General features: G+C 38.1%; 1 non-coding gene across 1 annotated transcript; it reads left to right on the forward strand.

Moving 5' to 3' along the window:
• Nucleotides 1–8349: 8349 nt before the first annotated feature.
• On the forward strand, nt 8350–8456 carry LOC122066611. Its single transcript, XR_006136409.1, has one exon. It is a non-coding gene; the product is annotated as a small nucleolar RNA R71 (small nucleolar RNA).
• Nucleotides 8457–14629: the final 6173 nt, after the last annotated feature.

Below are 14629 nucleotides of genomic sequence, written 5' to 3' on the forward strand. Positions count from 1 at the left end.
CTAGCTCCCTCTTTCCATTTTTTTTTTTTTTCCTTATCTATGATTTGATTATATAGCAGTGAGGCTCAACCAAGCAAGTATTTGAAGCTATTGCCTGAACTTTCCTACTATCTGGGTTCGTAGTGAAAGAAATAAAATCTTGAATGATATTTTTTGAAAAATACCACAACCTAAGAGGCTATTTGTTAACAAAAAGAGAAGTGACTAATTCCATTTCTTTGATTATGACCTTAGGTAGTAGAAAAGTTCTTACAACCCAAGTAGCAGCAAAATTATTTTCATACCATGTATGGGAATTGGGACTTGGGAGAGAGTAAGTGTTTGAGATTTAAAATGTAACCGCAAGCGTACAGATCAGTGTAGCTACGGGTCGAACACAGGGAGAGCAGCCACTTTATTTTTTTATTTCTTTTAATAATGCGAAAGTGAACCGATTAATGATTGTGATCTAATTCTAATTACTGTCCTAAACATATGTATCTAAAATAACGTCCTAACCATTCGTCATCTAAGAATTTAAAGATGCAAGCCACGCAATTAAAATTAAATAAATAAATAACTAAAAATAAACAACCCACGCAATTAAAAAATAAATAAATAAATAATGCTGAAATAAAAATAAAGTAAAAGAAAGGGGATAAAGCTAGAGAGCGACTCACAAGTAGGTTTCTCTACTTAGCCCAAGGGATGCATCATAATATGAGCTTCTCTACTTGACCAGAGAGTCACTCTTACAAGGGTTACTTTACTTGACTTTAGGGAAAGGGAGACAATTAAAATAAAAACAATAAATTGATGGTCCTATGGCTAGGAGGGGCAAAGCCAACACATACACTAGCCATGAACCTTGGGGGAAAGGGATAGCAATAATGTAACGACTGAAAATAAAAATCCTAAATTAAGAAAGAAAGGGTAGTCAGAAGAGAGAATGAGAGGGGGGAAAGAAGACTACTGAAGGAGCCTACTTACTTGAATCAATGCTTGAACTTGAAAAACAATTGCTCCATGGCTCGTGATCTTGTCACCTAGATCTAAGCCTAGAACTATAACTTAAAAAATTACAACTCAATTGCATAAATCATAAACATAAAAAGGCTGAATAAGAATAAAAGAGTGCTTGCGTTAATTGACATAAAAAAAACTATTACAAAAGTGATTAAAGCAAAAATAGAGAAGAACTAGAACTAAAGAGAGAGCAAGAGAAAGAGAGAGCAACTAAAAAAAAACTAGAAGAAGAATGAATTGTCTTCCCTCCTCTTACATGAGTTATATTTATAGGGAATGGGGAGGTAGGGTAACAATTTTCTCTTTCCTAAAAGAGATAAACCCACAATTGATTGTGAGATCTTTTGAGTCCAAAAGTGCTAAGGTGGAGGAGAGAGAAGAGAGAAATAAATTTCCTATATTTTTTTTTGCTTATTTTCTTTCCTTTTTTTTTTCCTAATTTTTTTTTCTTCTTTTTCTCTCTCCTAGGGACGATTTTCTTCTTCTTTGTGTGATTTGGACAATATTTGGTGACAATGTGGAGGAGAGAGAAGATTTGGACAATCTTTGGTTCTCCCCTTTTTTTTCTCTTTCCTTTTTTTCTTCTCCTCTTCTTTCTTCCACGATTTTCCTTTCCTTTTTTTATTTTTTTCTTCTTGCTTCCACGATTTTCCTTGCTTCTAATTTGATGTGGAAATCCCCTCCATGCCCTTAGTGCTTTAAGTGAGTGAAAAGCAGGAAATCTTCAACAAAATTCTCTAAAAAAAAACAACCATGAGATTCAAACTTGAGACCTTTTGGTGAGCAAGGGAATTTTGTACACCATAGCTCACCAACTACACTAGGTAGTTGTTGTTACCAAAAATGAATCTTCAATCACTTAAGGATGTGGTCCATCGATCCTTGTTGGCATTTGGAATATTCCTTGTACCTCTAGGACAACTGCAAATGGGCTGGTTCTGCATCTCAGTTCAGTTCTAATCCATTATTCTTTTTCTGACCCGAAAAGAATAATCATTTGTACGGGTGACCAAACGAATGTGTACTTTTAATTGAACACGTCCATCTTGCTCAGAATTTCGTCCTCTTCGCAACCATGAAAAGAAATATGACCTCTTTACGTGTAAAATTGAAGATATAGCGCCCGATAATCCTTAAGGCCTTGAAAATATAAAACCTGCAAAAAGAGAGTAAAACCCAAGGTAGCTCCATTCTAAATATGTAAAATGCATGTTTTACTACCCTAGATTTCACACATAAATGTGCTCATCAGAATTCCCCTACACTTAGACTTTGCTAGTCCTCGAGCAAAACAAAAAGAAAAAGAATAAAGATAAAAAAAACTAACTCACTTTCGTAGGAATCACGGTTGCACTTAGCATGTGCAACAAGCCTTTAAACCCCTAAGTCACCCCTAGTGGACGAGTTGTGTCTCGTGGGTGTTTGCAGTGAATATACACCCAAAATTCAGAATAAATAAATCCCAACTTTGGCTAAAGGTAAGGCTCATACCGATCCAGAGCAAAGATAATTTCTCTTACAAGGGACCCCCACACTTGAACTTTTATTACCCTTTATCAATTCCAGGCACTAGCATATTTCTTAATTTGGAACTCACCTCGTCTCTTCCAAAACATCTTTATCTTAAGGCAAAACCACTTGTGAAGAAATAGGGAACCAATGACTAAGGCGTTAGAGTGTTTTTGACCGAACATGTTACCAAGCAATAATGACATTTGCACATTTTTTTCTCCTTTTTTTTTCACTAATAAACTCTATTCTACTCCACTACTTTTGGCTTGAATGACATGGTGGAGCAAACACCAGACACCCAAGTTACTATGTAGCTTCGCTTTTTGCATATGCCCACAAAGACAGTGATGCTAGAGTTACTTCAGAAGTTTCCTCCCAAGGAATTTCGATCAAGACGCCACGCTTCCTGAGGCGCAATGCCCTGTCTAGTTCCAAAGGAATCAACTCTTATTCTTCTTTATACCACATTTCTCATTTCATTTAAAATTGTGCATTTGTCAACCCATGCCAAATTAAAAAGAAGGTCTCAACTCCAAATCAAAAGTACAAGGAACCCACAGACTTACATATGGTCCATCACCATAAAACAAGGGTCTCTTATTTTTCAAAAGAAAGTCCCATCTCAAGACACATGCTTGTTTCTTTCTTCTCAACAGGGTTTTATACGTTCAAAATGGGTACCTTAATCAAAACTTTTATTTTCATACATCAAGCAACTGAATGGTCTGATCATTACCCAAAAGCCAAAGTAGGACTTCATCCTTAGCAAGCTCAAAAATAAAAAGAAAAACAAACAAAACAAAGTGAAAGAAAAAAAACAAAAACTGGTTTCCCTCCCCCACACTTAAGTCATGCAATGTCCTCAATGCATGGAAAGAATTAAAAACAAAGATAATGCAAGGGGGTCATACCTGATTAAAAATTAGTCATCAGTGTAAAAAGGTTCATGGAGATCCATGACCTCTTCACTGCTAGTAGTAGGAAACTCGAGGAACGGTTTCAAACGCTGACCATTAACCTTCGAAATTACCCCTGTTCCTGGATTCAAAATCTCCACAGCCCCATGGGGATATACATTATGGACAATAAATGGGCCATCCCATCGGGATCTAAGCTTACCAGGGAAAAGATGCAATCGTGAGTTGTACAATAAGACCTTATCACCAATTGTAAAAGATTTGCGCAGAATGTGCTTATCATGGAAAGCTTTGGTCTTTTCCTTGTAAATCTTAGAACTTTCATAGGCATCATTCCTAAGTTCCTCCAACTCAAATAGTTGGAGCCTACGGTGAATTCCCGCATCAGACAAATCAAAGTTGAGCTTCTTGATGGCCCAAAAGGCCTTATGCTCCAACTCAACTGGTAAGTGACAAGCTTTCCCATACACCAAACGGTAGGGAGACTGGCCAAGGTCAGTCTTGAATGCAGTACGATGGGCCCACAAGGCATTAATGAGCCTAAGGGACCAATCCTTACGGTTGGGATTAACAATTTTCTCCAAGATTTGTTTGATCTGCCTATTAGACACCTCCACTTGGCCACTAGTTTGGGGGTGATAAGGGGTAGATAACTTATGAGTGACCCCATACTTTTTCACTAAGGCCTCAAAATACCGATTACAAAAATGAGTACCCCTATCACTAATTATTGCACGTGGTGCACCAAAGCGGGAAAAAATGTTCTCTTTGAGAAACTGGACCACCACTTTGTGGTCATTAGATTTACAAGGTATGGCCTCTATCCATTTAGAAACATAATCAACGGCCAAAAGTATGTACAAATTCCCAAAGGAATTAGGGAATGGTCCCATAAAATCGATGCCCCATACATCAAAGATCTCAACTACCAAAATAGGGTTGAGGGGCATCATGTTCCTTTTATTGATACGGCCAAAAGACTGGCAGGCAAGGCAAGCCTGCAAAAATCAAAAGCATCTCTAAAAAGAGTGGGCCAATAAAATCCGCATTGGAGAACCTTTGCGGCAGTCTTCTTAGGTCCAAAGTGTCCACCACATGCATGATCATGACAAAAAGAGAGAATGGAATGTTGCTCATGATCAGGAACACATCGTCGGATAATCTGATCCGGACATATCTTAAACAAATAAGGATCATCCCAGAAAAAGTGCTTAACTTGGGAATGAAACCTATACTTATCTTGGGTGGACCAGTGATCCGGAGTCACACCTGAAACTAAGAAGTTGACAATGTCAGCAAAACATGGTTCACTGGACATTGCAAATAATTGTTCATCTGGAAAGTTCTCGTTGACTGGAGAATCAACAGTCAAGGAATTGGGAAGCCGGGATAAATGGTCTGCAACTAGGTTTTCAACTCCTTTCTTATCCCTAATGTCTAAATCAAACTCTTGCAAAAGTAAAACCCACCTAATGAGACGGGCTTTGGCATCCTTCTTCTGAACTAGGTATCTGAGGGCAGAATGATCAGTATACACCACCACATGTGAACCAACTAAGTAAGACCGAAACTTTTCTAATGCAAACACAACAGCTAAAAATTATTTTTCAGTGGTTGTATAATTGAGTTGTGCATCATTTAAGGTCCTACTAGCATAGTAAATGACAGTGGACAACTTATTAATCCTTTGAACCAAAACTGCTCCTATGGCAAAATTCGAAGCATCACACATCAGTTCAAAAGGTTCAGTCCAAACAGGTGGTTGAACAATGGGTGCATTGGTCAACTCCTTCTTAAGTTGCTTGAAGGATTCTAGGCACTCTTTGGAAAACTCAAAAGTCTGATCTTTGACAAGTAATGAGGTGAGAGATTGGGCTAACTGACTAAAGTTCTTAATAAACCTTCTGTAGAAGCCTGCATGCCCTAGAAAAGACCGAACATCCTTAACAGATTGAGGAGGTGGTAAATTATCAATTAAATCCACTTTCGCTTTATCTACCTTAATTCCCTCATTGGATATTACATGGCCTAAAACAATACCAGATTTAACCATAAAATGGCATTTCTCCCAATTCAAAACCAAATTCTTAGATATGCACCTTTTCAAAACTAGGGAAAGATGATGAAGACATTCAGAATAGGAATTCCCATGAATTGAAAAGTCATCCATAAATACTTCTAAGAATTTCTCGACCATGTCAGAAAAAATGCTCATCATACATCGTTGGAACATAGCAGGGGCATTGCAAAGCCCAAAGGGCATACGCCTGTAAGCAAATGTCCCATATGGGCATGTAAAAGTGGTCTTATGTTGGTCCTCTAAAGCAATTGGGATTTGGTTATAGCCGGAATATCCATCAAGAAAGCAATAGTATTCATGTCCAGCTAACCTCTCTAACATCTGGTCAATGAATGGCAATGGGAAGTGGTCCTTCCAGGTTGCCGCATTTAACTTCCTGTAATCAATGCACACACGCCATCCTGTTTGGACACGGGTAGGGATCAACTCATTATTGGCATTAGGAACTACAGTCACACCAGACTTCTTAGGCACTACATGAACTGGGCTTACCCATTGGCTGTCAGAAATAGGATAAATTATTCCATGATCCAAGCACTTTAGGATCTCTTTCTTAATGGCTTCCATCATCACTGGGTTAGCTCTTCTTTGGGGTTCCGTGGATGGTTTGGAATCCTCCATAAGATGTATATGATGTTGCACAATGGAAGGGCTTATACCTTTGATATCAGCCATGGTCCAACCTAGGGCTTCCTTATTATCTTTTAACACTTTAAGTAACTCCTCTTCCTGGCTAGAAGTCAAATTTGAAGAAATTATTACAGGAAGAGTCTGGTCAGGCCCTAGGAAAGCATATCCCAAATTAGATGGCAACTCCTTAAGATCTAGCTTAGGGGGCTCAACTATGGAAGGTTTGGGAATGGAATTGGAAAGGGGTCCTAAGGGCTCCACAAGTGTGTGAAGACTCAAGACTTCAGAAAAGAAATTTTCACTATCATCATCCAACTCATCCATACACTCTTGGAATTCTGAATCAAAATCAATATCAAAGTTGGTAACTAAATCATCAGAAAAATCCAGAAAATCCTCAAGCATATTGATCTCTTCTTCTATATGTGGTTGCTTACCAATCCTAAACATGTTAAACTCAACAGTTTGGTTACCAAAAGATAATCTTAGGAAACCATTCCGGCAATTGATTAATGCATTACTGGTAGCCAAGAATGGTCTTCCTAGAATTATTGGGATCTCATCCTTGGTTGAGAAGGGCTTAGTATCTAACACAATGAAATCAACAGGGAAAATAAATTCCCCAACCTTTAGTAAGACATCCTCAACCATCCCTTTAGGAATCTTAACAGACCTATCTGCCAACTGAAGAGTAGTTCCAGTGGCTTTCAATTCTCCCAATCCTAGTTGCTTGTACACATGGTAAGGTAAAATATTCACACTTGTGCCAAGGTCAAGTAAGGCATGCTCAATATAGGTGTTGCCTATGACACAAGATATGGTAGGGCTCCCTGGATCCTTATACTTGGCTGCTATGGGCTGAGTAATTATGGAACTAATGTTACTTGCCAAGAACGCCTTTTTAAGCACACTAGTGATACGTTTGTGAGTACACAAATCTTTCAGTACCTTTGCATAGGCGGGGATCTGGGGTATGGCATCCAAAAGAGGGATGTTTACTTCTACCTTTTTGAAGACTTCTAAAATTTTGTCCATGGAAGCAGTCTTCTTTTTGTTTACCAAGCGATTAGGAAATGGGACAGGATGAACATAAGGACTGCTAGGGATTTGCCCTTGTTCAGAAAAATCATTTTTGGTTTCCTCAACCAAATCATCTTTAGTTTCAGAAAAATCTTTAGGTTCATCAGACGAACCTGGAACAAGAGGCACATTTGTGTCCTCAACTGAAGAAGAGTTAACAGGAGTAATAGATGGGGAAGATTTAGGAACGCTCTGTAGGTACTCTCTACCACTGCTAAGGGCATAAACAACATTACATTGGTTAGAGGGCCCTTTTTGAGTCTGACCTTGTACTATATTCAGTGGTGCATTAGTTGGCCCTTGTGAACTAACAGGTTGATGATGCCTAGGGTTAGGCTCTGGTTGACTGGGTAAAGTTCCCTTCTCCCTCTCACGCATAATTGAGACAACTTGGGTAAGTTCTCTCGTAAGATTTTGATGGCTTGTCATGAGGAGGGCCATATTTTTTTCCAAATCACTAATTCTACTTGCCTCTCCAGTGTTAGTAAACCCAGGGGGTTGCTGATAAGATGATAGGAGAGGGGCCCTAGGAAAACTCGCCTGAGGTCCTACATTTGACCTAGAAAAGTATTTTGGGAAAAAGATTGTTGTGTAAAGGGAGGCCTTTGGGGTCCAGGTTGACCTTGATTATAGAAATTGGAAGGTCCTGCTTGGTTGCCTTGATTCCAAAAGAAATTTGGGTGATTTCTCCATCCTGGATTATAGGTGTTACTATATGGATTATTCTGGTATAAGGCATTAACACTATCATTAGAAGTGCCCCCAGAGGTGTTGGGGCATTCTTCTATGACATGTCCAGGGGATTGGCACCAAGCACAAATCTTAACCAAATTGACTGATGATGGCTCTCTAAGAACAATAGTCTCAATTCTCTTGATTAGGCTATCCAAATGGGCTTCCTTGGCTACTATCCCATCTACAAAATATCCTTTTCCTCCTATGGTTATTTCACTCTCTTGGGTTGATTCCCACTCACGGGTTTTGTCAGCTAAGTCAAGTAAGAATTCCCATGCCTTTCCTTCATCTGTAAAGGATGTGAATCCCTCAGGGCACATAGACTCTATCATTTGTTTAGTTGGGTAATCAATACCCTCATAAATTATTTGACATAAATGCCATAGGTCTAGGCCATGGTGAGGGCATTCTTGGAGTAGATCCTTGAATCTCTCTATAACTCAGGAAAATAACTCACTAGGCTTTTGCCTAAACTGAAGGATATCACTTCTAAGCTTATTGGTCTTGTGAGTTGGGAAAAACTTCTTAAGGAAGACAACTGTGAACTGTTCCCATGAGGTTATGGAATTTGTGGGTAACCCATACAACCACTTCTTAGCTTGGTCTTTCAATGCAAAAGTGATAAACCTAAGCTTAACAGCATCATCAGAAAGCTGTTGGATCTTAATTAGAACACATACCTCTTCAAATTCCCTTAGAAATAGGTATGCATCCTCAGAGGTCAACCCATGGAAGTGGGGCAACATAGTGATGTATTGAGATTTGAGTTCAAAATTATTGCCCTGGGCTTGTGGTAGAACTATGCAGGAAGGTTGGGCTGTTCTAGCAGGGTAGAACCTATATTTTAGAGATTTAGGTGAAGGGTTATGCTGTTGGTCTCCCATATTAAAGGGTTTTAAAGAGAGCAAACATATAGGGTCACTAGTTGTTGGATCTCTTCTTTCTAACCGATTCTTAGTATTACGTACCCACCTAACACTCATGCAACAGAAAACTACCCACAACTAGAGTAAGACAAGCACAAAAGAATGGATAGCAAAACTTTTTTTTTATGATTTTTATGATTTTTTTGATTTTTTTATGATTTTTTTGATTTGTTTATGATTTTTTTGATTTTTTTTGGCCTTTTGAGAGCTTACCGGCAGGGATCCGGGGTTGCTCAGGTCAATTCCTGAGATACTGCTACAGGGCGAAACCTGTCTTTATCATACTATAAGGCATGGCGATCTCCACCGATACAACTATTATTGCAAGTTGTTCTTCTTAGGAATTCAATAAAAGAAAAGGAAAAACAAAAAAAAGCAAATAAAGCACTCCGATTTACCAAAAGAAACCAAAAAATAACATGGAACTGTCTCCCCGGCAACGGCGCTAAAAACTTGTTTGAGATTTTAAATGTAACCGCAAGCATACGGATCAATGTAGCTATGGGTCAAACTCAAAGAGAGCAGCCACTTTATTTTTTTTTATCTTTTAATAATGAGAAAGTGAACCTATTAATGCTTGTGATCTAATTCTAACTACCGTTCTAAACATATGTATCTAAAATAACATCATTACCATTCGTCATCTAAGAATTTAAAGACGCAAGCCACGCAATTAAAATTAAATAAATAAATAAGTGAAAATAAACAACCCACGCAATTAAAAAAAATAAAGAAAAAAATGTTGAAATAAAAAAAAAGTAAAAGAAATGGAAGAAAGCTAGAGAGAGACTCACAAGTAGGTTTCTCTACTTAGCCCGAGGGATGCATCATAATATGAGTTTCCCTACTTGACCAAAGAGTCACTCTTACAAGGGTTACTCTACTTGGCTTTAGGGAAAGGGAGACAATTAAAATAAAAGCAATAAATTGATGGTTCTATGGCTAGAAGGGGCAAAGCCAACACATACACTAGCCATGAACCTTGGGGGAAAGGAATAGCAATAATGTAACGACTGAAAATAAAAATCCTAAATTAAGAAAGAAAGGATAGTCAGAAGAGGGAATGAGAGGGGGGAGAGAAGACTACTGAAGGAGCCTACTTACTTGAATCAATGCTTGAACTTGAAATAAAATTGTTCCACGGCTCGTGATCTTGTCACCTAGATCTAAGCCTAGAACTATAACTTAAAAAATTACAACTCAATTGCATAAATCATAAACATAAAAAGAACTGAATAAAAATAAAAGAGTTCTTGCATTAATTGACATAAAAAAAAAAACTATTACAAAGTGATTAAAGCAAAAATAGAGAAGAACTAAAACCAAAGAGTGAGAGAGGGAGAGAGAGAGCAACTAAAAAAAACTAGAAGAAGAATGAATTGTCTCCCCTCCTCTTACATGAGTTGTATTTATAGGGAATGGAGAGGTAGGGTAACAATTTTTTATTTCCTAAAAGAGAGAAACCCACAATTGATTGTGAGATCTTTTGAGTCTAAAAGTGCTAAGGTGGAGGAGAGAGAAGAGAGAAATAAATTTCCTATAATTTTTTTTTGCTTATTTTCTTTCCTTTTTTTTTTCCTAATTTTTTTTTTCTTCTTTTTCTCTCTCCTAGGGACGATTTTCTTCTTCTTTGTGTGATTTGAACAATATTTGGTGATGATGTGGAGGAGAGAGAAGATTTGGACAATCTTTGGTTCTCCCCTTTTTTTTCTCTTTCCTTTTTTTTTTCTTCTCTTCTTGCTTCCACGATTTTGCTTTCCTTTTTTTTTTTTTCTTTTTCTTCTCTTCTTGCTTCCACGATTTTGCTTGCTTCTAACTTGATGTGGAAAATCTTCAACAAAATCTTCTAAAAAAAACAACCATAAGATTCGAACTTGAGACCTCTTGGTGAGCAAGAGAATTTTGTACACCATAGCTCACCAACTAAGCTAGGTAGTTGTTGTTACCAAAAACAAATCTTTAATCACTTAAAGATGTGGTCCAAATATCCTTGTTGGCATTTGAAATATTCCTTGTACCTCTGGGACAATTGCAAACGGGCTGGTTCTGCATCTCGGTTCAGTTCTGATCCATTATTCTTTTTCTGACCCGAAAAAGAATAATCATTTGTACGGGTGACCAAACGAATGTGTACTTTTAATTGAACACGTCCATCTTGCTCAGAATTTCGTCCTCTTCGCAACCATGGAAAGAAATAGGACCTCTTTACATGTAAAATTGAAGATATAGCTCCCGATAGTCCTTAAGGTCTTGAAAATATTAAACCTGCAAAAAGAGAGTAAAACCCAAGGTAGCTCCATTCTAAATATGTAAAATGCATGTTTTACTACCCTAGATTTCACACATAAATGTGCTCATCAGTCACCCTTGCCATCATGGTCCATAAGGAACCCGCGTTAATCCTCTTCGGTTCGGGTCCTGCATGGTTAAACCGAGTCAACCTTGTAATCAGACCGGGTTTAAGAAGTAGGGTATTACACCCAACATTTTCCCTTTATTTTTTATTTATTTTTGAAGTGAAAATGCATCATAAACACCTCCTCTGCATCCATGGGAAGAGAGGGACCAAAAGGATACCTACCTGAGATATCTCCTGCGGAGAAAAGTAGCAGGGAATACCTCTCTACGAAGTTTCTACTAGATTTTTTTGCTTCTTGAGGCTGAGGACATATTTTGGTTGTAAAAGTCCAGAAATTCATTTCTTCATGAGGCTAATTAAAACACAAGTATTTTTCATGCTACCGCCACTACCAATATAAAGAAAATGTATCTAAGATAAGATGCTTACCTTCTTTTTATAAGAAAATCTTAATCATCACTACTATAACAAACAAAAGTAAAAGTATGACTGATTGAACAATAGCGATTATAACAATAGATGACTATGTCTTGCTCTAGAGCTTGGAGAAGGGGAAGGAAGGAGGATGGCATGTAGACAAGATATGGAGCAATGTTGAAGAACTAAGAACCTATTTTCAAACAACCTTTTCGTGACCTTGGGTTACTTTACCTCTTTTTTTGGAAAATGCTTACCTTTTGTATAATTGTAATTTTTCTATGATGAGGGTAAAAATACAACACCCAAATCTAGGAGTGATCGTCGGTCATCCTTAAAGAGGAAGAGTGACTGTCGGTCATCCCTGAAGAGGAAGAGCGACCGTAGATCATCCCTGAAGAGGAAAAAAGACCATCGGTCATCCTTCAAGAGCAAGAGCAACCGTAGGTCATCTCTAAAGAAGAAGAGCAACCGTCAATCATCCCTGAAGAGGAAGAGTGACGAAGGTCATTCCAGAAGAGGAAAAACGGCTGCCGATCATCCTTGAAGAGGAAGAACGACCATGGGTCATCCCTGAAGAAGGAAGAGCGACCATCAATCATCCATGAAGATTGACCATAGCTCATCCTTGCAGAACGACCATAGGTCATCCTTGAAGAGCGACCATGGGTCATCCCTGAAGAGCAACAATACGATAGAGCAGCTGAGCAATGGAGCGGCTGAGTGGCTAAGCGACAGTGCAATGGAGCGACCAGCACAGCAGATTTTATCACACGCTCAATAGAATCTTATCACTTGAAGCACACAAAAGGTCTCTCTAAGAAACCCACCCGGATACTAATCCAAACCAAACAAGGAAACGATCTCTCCAAGAGATCCATCCAACAATGGACTCTCCAAACAACGGACAAGTTTCCCAATAGGATTCTCAAGATCTCCTACCAAGAATAAATTACTTGCTAACATGATGAGAGTCTCTATGACCGCCTCTCTTCGGCCATTACCTATAAATACCAAGGTAAACTCAAAAAAAAAAAAAAAAAAAGTGTCGATACTTTTTCCATTCTTTACTGGAATTACTGTTTACAAGGATCCAACTTAGGCATCGGAAAGTTCCCGTCAGATCAGCCCGACTCTCACTTTCTTGTATTTGTTCCTCTGTGCAGGACAGAAAAACAGCCTAGGACGATTTCTTACCGCAACATTTTGTAAAGCCTAATGTTGTTTAGTTAGAGCTCTTAAGACGATAGCTTATAATGCAATGGATAGGAAGGTAGAGTGATCAAGGAACCACAAACCATATTCCAAACTCATCTTTAAAATGTTATTTTTTCTCTTGTTTTTCCTATCAAAAACAAAAACTTGAAGAAAATGAATATTGGATATATTATTTCTGAGAAGGGTGACAAGATTTTTAATCTCCCCTCTACTGCAAATATTTGTTCTAATCACCTCAAGGTTGTAATATATTTTCTTTCTTTCTTTCTTTTTTTTTTTTTAGATTAGAATATAAGTCATCCCCACTTAACCCACCCTCAAGACAGAACCCCACCCCACCCAAAAAAAAAAAAAAAAAAACCCTGCCCCAAAATGGATGTTGAACTCTCGAACTTTTGGAAAATATAATGGAAACATGTGTTCTAGTATTAGGAAGGAGAATCAGACATGAATATACATATCATACTAGACAGCAAGCAAAGAGTTCAATGGCCGACCAATCACACCCCTCATCATAAGCAATCACCAAGCCTTCTATATACTACTTACTACATAAATAAAAACAACAAATGTGGGCTCCCCCTCAACTCTCACTCCAAATTTCCCCTCAGCCAACGTTTTCCTCTCACGGTCGGTTTCACTGCTCTCTCCATCTTTCAGGGATTGTGGCTTTTCTGCCCTGTTTGGGATTTCATCCAGAGTGGTTGAACCCTTGCCTGGTGTGCCAGGACTTCTGGGTTGTGGCCCTTCTGCAACTGGTGTTGCTATCATCTCCTCATACTTGGAAATGACCTGTTGGAGCTCCTCATGAAGATTTAGAGCCTCAAAGAGCATTCCATCATCATCACCAGTGGTTTCTATGATCCTCTGTAAAACAGGCTGTGATTCCTTGCACTTTTCTACCATGCTCAGTGTGAAATCATCCTGCAACCAATGTTAGATTTTCCATCTTAATCATTATTATCTTCTAACCTTTGTGTTCTTTTCCAGCATTTTGCCTCTTACGATTGTTAAGCTCCAAGCCAAATAAAATAACAGGAAAATATTTGAAGAATTGCTAGTACAGCCATTATCATGTATTCTTAATGGTTCCATGAGTTCCATAGACAGTGAGGCACAAGGGGCAGGAGACCAAGTGCTGCCAAATATCTCAAAAGAGGTAAAGATGATGGGACCTCCCATCTTTAGGCAACAACCTTATAAGCTTAGATGGAACAGAATTGACATTTTAGGAGATGAATTCGAGATATCATCCAAATAGTTTCAATAAACCAGAGGTGGACTGGATCAGAATTATCCATCCAAGTATACAAAATCCTCCCCTTTTTAGCATTTCAAATTATAGAAAAATCTATATGTGTCTGATAACTGATCTGAGTAAAAGTCTCATATGAACCAACAAGTTAGCTACTCAGATAAGTTTCAAAATAGAAAAATTGTATGCAACAAGAAATTTATCAAATCATGGGTTTTGTAATTTACCTTGGGGGGCTTTGGTTCTGCTTGAGAGTTCAAAATGCTAGACAGAATATCAATGCTATTTCGAGCAATAACAAGATGTTCTTGTAAGATTTCCAATTAGGTGGGCTAGCATAGTCAAAGATTTGTTTCCAAACCGGTTTAGTGGTGTTGACTAAAGATGGAGTAAACAGAAAGAATCTAATATTATTGGTAAGTGATCTCTATGGAGATATTGGATTCTATTAGCACACCTTAATGGTATGAAATATTTATTACTATGTGTGGACCT

This window comes from Macadamia integrifolia, unplaced genomic scaffold, assembly GCF_013358625.1.
Source record: "Macadamia integrifolia cultivar HAES 741 unplaced genomic scaffold, SCU_Mint_v3 scaffold2491, whole genome shotgun sequence".
Classification (NCBI taxonomy): domain Eukaryota; kingdom Viridiplantae; phylum Streptophyta; class Magnoliopsida; order Proteales; family Proteaceae; genus Macadamia; species Macadamia integrifolia.